This window comes from Myxocyprinus asiaticus, chromosome 44 (genome assembly GCF_019703515.2).
Source record: "Myxocyprinus asiaticus isolate MX2 ecotype Aquarium Trade chromosome 44, UBuf_Myxa_2, whole genome shotgun sequence".
In the NCBI taxonomy this organism is placed as follows: domain Eukaryota; kingdom Metazoa; phylum Chordata; class Actinopteri; order Cypriniformes; family Catostomidae; genus Myxocyprinus; species Myxocyprinus asiaticus.
The window spans coordinates 17,579,853-17,591,889 of NC_059387.1; positions in this window are offsets into that span (position 1 = coordinate 17,579,853).

Genomic DNA, 12,037 nt, shown 5'->3' on the forward strand with positions numbered 1-12,037 from the left:
TACACGACAACAATGTACTAAAAACGGAAACGTTTTTCCTTTGCGTTTTTGAAAAGTTTCGCGTACAGACGACAACGTTGTCAAAATGATCCCCGTTCATACGGATCCGCGAAAACGACTAAAAACGCTGTATTATGCATGCCAAGCCAGTAGTTGGCGATGTCACTTTGTAAAGAAACACTACGCGCCTGTGCACATAAGCATTCTTCCACAGAGCGGTGAATACAAACAATGAAGATGGCGATCGCTGGTTGTAGTAGTGATGCAGTAAATCTACACTTTGCTGGGGAAGCGTCAATAAACTCAATCTTGAGCAGCACAAACACAGTCCTGTAGTCCGCCATTGTAGTTTTGAATGTCTCGAGCGTTGTTTTGAAGTACTCGTGCGCATGCCTATAGACTGAACACGTAATACGCGTGCGCATGACGTCATCGTTTTCGCAAATTCGTGTTTTTGTATGTTTACACGGCAACGATAAGGGCATCGTTTTCAAAAATTTGCACTTTGAAACCTGTTTTCAAAAGTTTGCGTTTTCAGGCCCCAAAACGCTGTTGTCGTGTAAACGAACAGCCAAAACGCATAAACAGTTTTCCGTTTTTAGTTGAAAACGTTGTCGTGCAAACGGCCCCTAAGGGTACGTCTACATGACAACGATGCACTAAAAACGGAAAAGTTTTTGCTTTGTGTTTTTGAAAAGTTTCGCGTACAGACGACAACGTTGTCAAAACGATCCCCGTTCATACGGATCCACGAAAACGACTAAAAACGCTGTTTTATGCATGCCAGGCCAGTAGTTGGCGATGTCACTTTGTAAAGAAACACTACGCGCCTGCACACATAAGCATTCTTCCACAGAGCGGTGAATACAAACAATGAAGATGACAAAAGCATCGAGCAATTTTGTCTGGACGGACGATGAGGTTGCTTTATTTCTACAATTACTTTGCTGGAGAAGCGTCAATAAACTCAAAATCTTGAGCAGCACAAACACAGTCCTGTAGTTTTGAATGTCTCGCGCATTGTTTTGAAGTACTCGCGTGCATGCCTATAGACTGAACTCTCAAGATTATTCAATAAACTCTGCTCATTTTTACCATCACTTCGTCTCCTGCCTTCTTCTGTATTCCCCCTGCTGACTCTTGGGCTGGTAGGAGAGTAAATTAACATAACAAGCTGTTGATGTTGACTGGTTGTGGATATCAGACAGAACTCTGATATATGGATATCTTCTGACAGAGAGAGAGGTCTTGTGTACACTGGATCAAACATGCATTTTCACTGCCTCTCATGTTTTCATATTCTAAGCATATCATTGAATACTGTTCATGGCATCACATCTCTGTCTATAGGCTATATACATAAGCGGTGGGTGAATGAATTGCAGGGTAAAGGTACATCAGATAAAATTAAGTAAATAAATAAATAACATTTAAAATACAAATACATTTTCCCCATCTCAATCCATACATTAATTTCAAGATTTGCAAACTGCAGGTTCTGCCTACTGTACAATGTTGACACTCCATACAAAACAGTCCAAATCAATAAATTGTTGATTATTGTTATTTGCACAGACATCAGTATTCATATTGATAATTATACATCTCAAATTGATGCCTATCAATCCATCATTCTTTATATAACACGTAATAAGCGTGCGCATGACGTCATCGTTTTCACAAATTCGCGTTTTTGTATGTTTACATGGAGACTATAACGGCATAGTTTTCAAAAACTTGCACTTTGAAACCCATTTTCAAAAGTTTGCGTTTTCAGGCCCCTAAACGACATTGTCATGTAAACGAACAGCCAAAATGCATAAAAAGTTTTCAGTTTTTAGGTGAAAACGTTGTCGTGTAAACGGCCCCTAATATAAATTATGTCTACTTTCATTAGCTGGAATCATGCCAGATAAGCTAATAGAATATGGCCTTTATTGCACCAACATTTACATCTGCTACCTGAAGGACAACTGGTGACAAAAGAATAAAGGGAGAATGAGAGGTAACCTCCTGCAGTGTTATGGTGACAATATTCTCTTCCCCTAGCGATGCACGTATCCTCATGTGGCAAGAAAAACAGGTGGCGCCCAACAGGAAGTGGTTCGTGAGAACTCTCTGTAGCTGTACTTCAAGGAAGAGCATCCCACTATTGGTCCTTTAAAATCCAAGCCATACTGTAAGAAGAGAAAGATCAAATCCAAGCAGGTGTTCCTTTGCCAAGTTAGTCTCTGGTAGAGTCTCTGGAGCAGGTATCGTTGGCATCTCCTCCCTTTGCGCCTATCAAAAGAATTTAGATAATATGAAACATCCAGGACTAAACATTGAATTTTATTTTAAATGATGCTGATCCATGTTATATACACCACCAACAAATCTGGACAGAATGTGTGTTTCTCATGATTTTAAAAAAATATGCTAATGCTACACACTTACGTTTTGTAGACAAACATAAATTGTGCCTGTGTATGAATCTCTTTTCAAAACAAAAAAGTTATTAAAGAATATTGAAATGGATGAGTTGGATAAGCAGCATACATGGGAATTACAATACAAAAAGCATGGCAGATGCATGAACTTGTTTAAAAGAAGGCAAAATATGTTTTCTGTGAAGAAGCTAAAGTATTCAAATTTTGACATTTTGACACTACATAATTACCAAAGCCACTTCCATTTGTGTTATTTCATAGTTTGGATGACTTTCTAAAATCTAATCTAATAATAAAGAATGATTGTGTTCAAATTTTTCACTTGTCAGTGTACTGTATATTACATGTTGATAAAATTATTCATGACAATGCATAATTAAAGGCTGGTCCACAAAATAACTATTTATTAAGCACAATTTAATTTAATTTAATTTAAATTAATTTAATAATAATAAAAAATAAAAACAATCTCTAAAAACATATTTTTCATTCTTTAACTTTCCCCCCACACTTTTTAACTCCTAACCATACTCATAAATATGTATCAGTAATTATTAATACATTAATACAAAATGCATAATTTGTGACATTTGACCAGAGATCTGTTAATTACACTGCTATTTTATTCTCACAATTTTTAACTGCTTGTAACCCAGATGCCCTACTCCCATCTCAGGGTGTCACATTATACTTAACCAATAAAGCCTTCTCACCACAAACTGTGCGTAACTCCTCCAGATGGTGTTTCTGAAAAACACAACGGATTACCTTTCTGCATCATTGCCATTTGCCACTCTGTCTCTACCTGCATTACATGATCTGTAAATCCTTCAATCTACACAAACCACAACAAGCAATGCAGTTCAGATTAATGACGGTCCAAACCAGCACAAATTGCAGGGTGTTGCTCTGTTTAGCATGCCATGCACTTGCATGTTTACAGTTCTAAAGGCAACTTCCTATGTTTTTCTTTCAAAAAGGCAGTGGTGTCTATACAGTGAATGATGGGACTAATTGCTGTTGTGCACATAAATTTCAACCCTCAGCATAAGGAACTTGATTTTATGTGCATACATCATTGACACCTATGTAACTTACATGTCTTGCTTTGCTCTGTTTTGTGCAAAAAAGAAGATAAAACTGAAAAAGACTGGCAAGTCCTAAAAAAGAAAAGCTATACCTGTCTTTTTTAAGGGGAAGCTTTGGTGAAACATCTAAAAAGTGAGAGGAGGAACTAGCTTTGCTTTAAAAAAAATCTAGCTATGGGAAATCATTATTTCCCTTGATATACAGATGACTGGCAACATCTGATTGCGAAAAATAGGGAGGTTTTGTGGGGGTGAGGGTGATTTTTGGGGGTGTCGGACGGACGTGGTTCGTATGTGCGATGGAGTTTCTGGTGCCCCCCCTAGGGTAAGATGGTGCCCCCGTAGAGAGTAGGTGCTTTACGCAGACTGTGTAATATGCTTATAGGGAGTGGCAGTACCAGTCAGTAATACTACACTGAAGGTGAATAATACCAAGAAATGTATTCAGATGGTGCCTTACCACATCCTTCAAAGTTTTAGCAATAAATGCTTTTTGAGTTATTAATAATAAAAAGTGTATATCCTTTCTTATATGCTTAGAACTTTCCTGACCCATGACTTATAAAAAATATAATTATTTTTATTTCTTCAATTATCTTCTTTATTTTATGTATACATCTGTGTTGGTTTATATTTATTTTTACATTTTTATTTTTATTTTTTTTAATTTATTTTATTTTAATTATTTATTTTTTTCCTTCACCTGTACTTCTTGTCTTTATGACTCAGTGATTATATTCATACATTGTTGGATCTGTGTAATCTTATTGAAAATTTATACTGAACCTTCTGTTTTTCAATAAAAAGAAATTAACAGCTTTAGCACAATGTGTGGACTTTTCTGACAGTCCCTTACCCACCGTATGAAAAATGTCCAACTTATATCATTGTTAAATTAATGATCTGGAACGATTTCGCCATGACACCATCTGACCAGCTTACGCCCGTTTCACACTAGATGCGTAGCAGTGCAGATGCGGTGCGTAGGTGGAGCGGAAGCAGCACGCGCTTGATTGTGCTTGATTGTACATAAGACACATTTGCAGTGCGCAACTGAACATGTGCTTCTGTATACCACAAATACAACAATGGGTAAGTAGTTCGGAATTATTTAGATTTTAAATGCAAACATTGTTAAAGTTACTGAAAAGGCTGTGTTAATAATACAGTGTTCAATCTACTGGACTTTGTAAATAGTAAATAGCTTTGCTTCTTTGTAAACTTTACAACTAATGTTAACTTTACACTAAGTGAATAAACATATAAATCCAATATTGAATCACTTGTTGTCACATTTCTTAAAAAATGGATTAAAACATTGAAAAATATTAATTGTTTAATGTAGCAACAACCAACAGAAAATGTTTGTGTGGTGTAAAAACACACATTCAGAAAAGGACATGAAGGTGGAGGGTCACAGGATTTTGAATGAAGTTTAGAGCAACACAGTACAGTAATAAAATCTTTGATAGACGTATTCACATTTAAACACAATAAATATAAACAACATAATATTCCATTCATTACTTCTATATAGATTTATATATTAAGTTGCCCAAGCAAGTGGCTATACATTTAAACATGGTACTTTTCTTATGTGAAAAGGTAGTATCACAAACATTTTAAATTAAAACTTACCATCCACACCAAAAGCCGAGGAAACTACCTCCCATGCCTTTTCTTTTGCACTCAAATCTTTGTCCAAGAAATCCTGCGGGTCATAAAGAACTATGTGTTTTTCCACCTCCACGATGAGACGAGTGTCATACATTATGCCAACTTGTTTTTCCAAATGTGAGGTAAGGTGTAGTTCTCCGACCACCAGCCTGTCACATGATTGCCGCATTCTGCTGAGATGCGAGTGTCTCCCTCCCCCACACACCATATAACATGCTGTGTATTGTATTTCACATGAAAAAATCTTTAGATATACTTCTGATCGCATTTGTTATTTTTGCAACTCCTGGTAATAATGCGTTTTGGTTTTCTTGCTTTACCCAGTGCTGAAAGTCATATGGTGACTGTAAAACACAGTAGACTATAATTATATGCATTTATGGTGAAACTGCTGCATTTTTGTCAATCCATGCTCATTTTGACCACGAATAATGCGCTATCACTTTAATTCAGCAAGTGCAGCACTGCAAAAATAGACTCGGTGTGGAAACAATCGCTGCACTGCTGCTTCTGCACCGCTCCTGCAACGTATTGCCATGCTGCACCCACGCGCGGTCTGAATGCTCTAACCTGTTAACATGGGCACTTTAAAAAAAATACGTACTGCATACGCACTGCATACGCATCATATATGAAACAGCCATTACGGGACAAATCGTGTCCCGTATTGATTACGGGACGCATCATTTCATATTTAAATACAGGACGATCACACATTTTACGGGATGGGTGGCAACCCTACCTGGAGGTCTAATACATTCTCATGAGCAAATTGTGGATGTGGAAAATCGTGAGTTTGTGGGGAGAAATTGTAAATCGGGAGTACAGTGGGAGATGAGGTGGGAAAACGGGAGAAACTTGGTATAATCGGGAGTGTTGGCAGGTATGTATAGATGTTTTAGATTTAGAGGATAATCTTTAGTGAGTGTCGAGTGTGTTATAAACAACCGGACACCAGTTGACGTGTAGAATTTTTCTCATACTATGATAAACATTTGAAAATGCTGACCAAGGATACAGGAAGCATTTTTAATATACACAACTGATATTCACTCAGCCTATTCATCATATCAGTACTAAAACTACAATATCCTACGTCAGAAGTATCAGAGTTGTGTAGATGACTTCTAAAATGTAATCTGGTACTGATTACAAATATCACTTTACCTTTAAATTACATTTATTAGGTAATCTAATTTAGGTAATCTGATTACTTTTGAATTAATTATTGTATGTTTTTAGGAAAGTCTTGAGTATATTAAGTACTAATTTGCACTCCTTTCATTAAACATTACATAAAACATTAAATCAAACAGCAATGAGCTTTTTTAAGAAGTCAAGAAAGACTAATAGAAAATGTAATTTTCTAAATGTAATATAACTGTAGTATAAATGTAATATAACCATTCAATCCATACAAAGTAACCACAATCTATCATTTTAAAATGTAATGCAATTCAGTTACTTTAATCTGATTACATAATCCTGATTACATGTAGTGCATTACTACCCAACACTGATGAGTATATTTGAAAGTATATAGGGTTTTTTTTACATTCAAATTACTCCTGTAGTTTGGTATAGTTCTATAATAACATTTTCTGAAAAGCATCTTTGGCATTCACATAAGCATGCTTTAAAATAAATAAATAAATAAATAAATAAATAAATAAATAACAAGAAATAATATTAATAAAAATCCAGTCCACGGGTATCAAAATGGTGAACAATTCATGTAAAATTTGTGGGTTTGTGATGGGCAGATATTAAGGAATCAAGGAATTTCCACTGCAGATCTGTATACAACAAATGTATAAAAGTGACTCTATAACAGTTACACTGTGTTATGATAATTGGTAGGCTAAATGAGAGCATAAGCAGAAAGTAAGCATACACTGAAGGTTAATATGATTTTTTGAGACTATGTGTCAAATAGATTCATATGTAAGCTTGGAGCAAATCTTTCAGCTAGTGTTAAGTGTAAAACAGGTGCCAAAGTATTATGTGGTATGCTTGTTAACATATTTTAGAGAACATGACAAGTGAATAGATACTGTATGTATTTGCAGTTAACATTTTCGAGGTGCAGTATCGTCTCTGGGAAAAAGGTAATAGTTTGTTGTGAGCAAAATATGAACCCATGTGAACATCATGCTACTGTTATTGTGTAAAATGTTTCCCTCCTAAGTGTCTGCCCTCGGGGACTTTTCACTATAGAGCGAACTGCAGCAGAATGGTTGATTATTAGTTGTGTCTCTTATCTTCTCCCCTGACCCGTAATAGCTTGCTGAGTCCCAAACCTCTCTGAACTCTAGCAATAATAAACTCTGAAAAAAAAGGAGAAATACTCCTTGTTTTGCTGTGCTGTGTATTTTCCCCTTGATCAGCTATTTAAGTGCACTTATATCTATTTTTGTCCTTTCTTATAGAAACAAGAAGCTTTGCTGTGAAATTATCTTCCCATTAGGCCCATGAAGTTATACCGTGCTACTCTGCATCACAGAGACTCTGCCTAGTTTGTCCTAGATCTGTCCATTTACCTCCCTCTTAAAACAAATAGATGAGTTTAGGAAGTGCTGGTTCCTCATATACCTCCAACATGTGGAGTTCATTTTGTAACGTATGCACGAGGAATGACTTTTTCATCCATTATGCAAACTCCATTTTTAGCTGTGTCCCCGGTCTTGTAATTTACTTTTCTCACAATTGTTTCAGTTTGTAAATAATGTAATGCAGCCTTGATGAAGAGGAGTAGCCATAAGCTATGCAATAATAATGAACTTTTGGAACCGGCTTGTGCAGATCTGAAATGATTCTGTTTGAGGATGACTGTTAAATATCTACAGCTGTCGAATTAGATCTACAGGGAGACTGTTAGATGAAAGAATGCATGTGATTTATTTATTTCACAAACTGTCAACTGCTCTAATGCGCTCTTGATACTTCAACTTTATTTTAAGAAGAAAGGAAACAAGAACATGAGGGGTATGTAACCATTTTTGTGTGCTGATGTTACATTATCAGCATTTATCTGAATCATTATTCTCTCTGACGAGAGAGTTAGCTGATTTTGTTGCCGGGAATTTGTTTTAATGTGGAATTTGCACATAAAAACAGGGTTACATGAGTAATGCAAAACATTTCCTCATTATTTCCTCATAAATAAGGCAACAGCATTTCCGTACTTTAATAAATACTTTGATTTTGAACTGCACTAAAAAGAGACTTCCGTTTTGCTGTTCATACGTAAAATGTTGACTGCTTTTGACCATAAATCAAACCTGAGTTGAGCTGTCATCTTACTCTTGATTTCACTCTTTAATATGTAAGTTCTCAGTCCTTTGTGTTTTGATTGACAGTGATTATGAGCAGTGAAGCATGAACCTCTTATGTCTGCCTCTCCGCAATGAAGCTGTATAAAAGCCTATGCCACCCATTTGTCCTTGTTCTGGAAATAATATAACCATTAAGAAAGCCCACTTAAAGGAATCATTCTGTCTCCTTTTTTTATTGATATTATGAAATATAACCTAATTTGGTCTGTATACATAATTTAGGCGAGAAATGTTTAAAGTGTTTTTACATAGAGTGTTGCATTTAACTCTCAATGCTCTGTTTGAGATCTTAACCCTTGGATGGACTCATGGGTCAGTTTGACACGTGACCATTTAACACTGATTTACATCAACTCAGTTTTAAGTTTTTGCCCTGAAACTTCATGACATCCTCCACAGAAGTGATCTGAACCTGGCAATTTAATTTTAGTTTTTTTTTTTATTTCATGTATGTCTATAAAAAGTTATAAAAAAAACCTCTGGGTCACTTTCATAAAAAAACTTTAGAGAAAGCTTTAAAATGGTTGAAAAGTTCAAAATGTAATTCATAAGTACTCATAATTGTACACACACACACACACACACCCACACACACACAAAAACTTGTTTTTATATCATTGTGGGGACTCTCCATAGACTTCCATGTATTTTATAGATTTTATACAGATCTAACGTTAATTTATATCCCCTAAACCTAACCCTACCCCTAAACCTAACCCTCATAGAAACCTTTTTGCATTTATACATTTATACATTTTCAAAAAAACATTGTTTAGTATGTTTAATAAGCCATTTCCCTCGTGGGGACCGCTGGCTGGGCCTCACAAGGTAGGTGATCTCAGGTTTTACTATCCTTGTAGGGACATTTGGTCCCCACAATGTAGTATAAACATAGTACACACACACACACACACACACACACACTCCTTGACAACAGACACAAATGCAAACACAATTATATATTATATATATATATATTTTTTATAGATATTAATTTGCTCAAAAGTTATTTTACAGTTAATTCAGTATTCATTAAAACGTTTATCATTCAAATAAGATATAATAAACAAATAGACACCTTTTTGAATTTTTTTGTTGTTGAATAAATGCAAATTAAAGTCATAAGTTATTAGATTATTTTGTTCGAATAATCATCAAAAGAAAGAAGAAAGTGAAATTCTTAAAAAAAGTCTAATGTCTACAGTTTTTTTTTACAATCACTTTGGCACTAATTTCAGAACCTTGATGTCATTTTTCAAAACTCTAGACACAAAACTCAAAACGGTCATTACTTGTAACACAGGCTGTCCAATGTTCAAAACATTGTATTGTGCATTCATATCTTTAAAAAAAAAACTTGTACTTGCAGAATCATTGTTTCAATTAACTCCTTTATCATGAAATACCATAGGAACATTAATTTAGATCACCCACACACAAGATACCGATAGTTTCACTGTGTAGTTGTTCGTGCAATCATTAAATATTGTAGTACAAAATATGTGATACATGGTTCATTATGGTACTACATGTAAATACATCACTGTAAAAGCACTAGTAGAGAGAATACTACAGACACAGTGGAATCATTGAACAAAATCTGAAATGTATTGATGAAACACAATCAAATCACAACATAGGTTTCTTTGAATCAAAGCAAAAATTATTAGTTACAAAAAAGAAAAAAACAACAGTAAAATGTCAACTGCAGTGTTCCTCATCTGGCTTACTGTAAAAAAGCAAAGCAAAGGATTGATTACTGTAGTTCTATATTTCCATCAACCCTGTCTTGTAGATTTGGCCAGAGGTTCTCATCCACATCACAACGGATGTTTTCATTAGCCAAACATCTTGGGAAGAATCTTCGGGCATGGCGAATCCAGGCCTGACACTGGTCTGCCGTTATGTCATTGCATGCGTCATCCATGGCCTGGAGAATGGTGACATGTTCGCGAAGGCGCCTATCAAATACCTTCTATCTCCATGTGGAGAAACGTTCCTCAGTCAGGTTAAGGAAAGGAGAGTATGGGGGTAAGTACAGGGTGGTAAATTGTGGATGGGCATGAAACCATGCTTGCACCGTTTGAGCATGGTGGAACCTGATATTATCCCACACAATGACATAGGTCACGCCATCAGCTTACAGACCTGATTTAGCTCATCAAGGAAGGTTACAAGGAGAGCTGCATTATATGATCCAATACGAGGTCTGCGTCCCACCACACCATCTTCCGATATTGCTGCACACATGGTGATGTTGGCCCCACGTTGTCCAGGTACTTGGATGGTTGCCCGCTGGCCAATGAAATTCCAGCCTCTCCTCCTTGTCTTGGACAGGTTGAAGCCTGCCTCTGAGATCAGCTACACAATATTAGGCAGGTGGTTTTAATGTTGTGGCTGAGCAGTGTATATAACACATTAAACTATCCAAAATATTCTTTATTAGGTTCAGGTTTGGGTTGGAGCCAAACTTAGGATAATATGTTATAACATTGTTCATCAGTTCATTTATTTTTCTCTATGAGAATAAAAGTCATACGTTTTTGCACTTGTCAACTCATACGATTTCTTACAGTTTCACCATCTCGTAACAGTATCTCGACTTATCATGGGATGGGTTGAATTTTCTGCTTGGTCTGTACCTGTAACTCAACTGGTAGAGCAAGGTACTAGCAATGCAAAGATCATGGGATCAATTCCCAGGGAACACACAAACTGATAAAATGTACTCCTTGAATGCATTGAAAGTCTCTTTGAATAAAAGCATCTGCCGAATGCATAAATGTAAATGTCTGCACACTGTGGTCAGTTGTTTGTTTTTATTTGTTTTGTAGTCATTTTGTACAGTGTGTTTTTGCTTGGGTCTTTTTGATCCTAAAGGGAAACAATATTGGGTCACAGTCACCACTGAAAAATGTATGCTTGCCTAAACAAAGGGTTGCTGCTTAAAGCTTCAATTATATTTGCCCACTGTGATTTGATAAAATCAGAGGAACATATTAAAAGTATTTGAAGGGAAAATACTTTTACACATACAACATTTGGGTCTCAACAAAGATGAGGGTTAAGAGATGACTCTGTCACATAAAAGATTGAGCGCAAACCTTGAGGTGCATGAATAAAAAAAATGCAGCTTTAAAGAATTAGCATTCTATCTAACTGCTCAGTTTTTCATTGTCATATTCTTTGCTTGTTTTGATTGTTTATTTCTATATTTTTGCAGCCAAAAAAAATGTGTGTATATATGCTGTAAAGAGATGGGAAAGAGTGAATGGTTAGACTTTCTGTCAGACATACCTTTTTTTCTGCTTGACAAACTTGATTTTACAATGCAAAATATGCAATATGTGCAGCATTTGGATCCATGAATCACTATGGAGAAGAACTGTCATCTAGCGCAATGAGCGCCCGCAACTCCGCTGTGGAGGAGACAGAGAGAGAAATAGATGGGAAGAGAAATAGAAAAAGAAAAGGAGAGAGAATGGAAATCTGGAGCAGGCATAGGTGG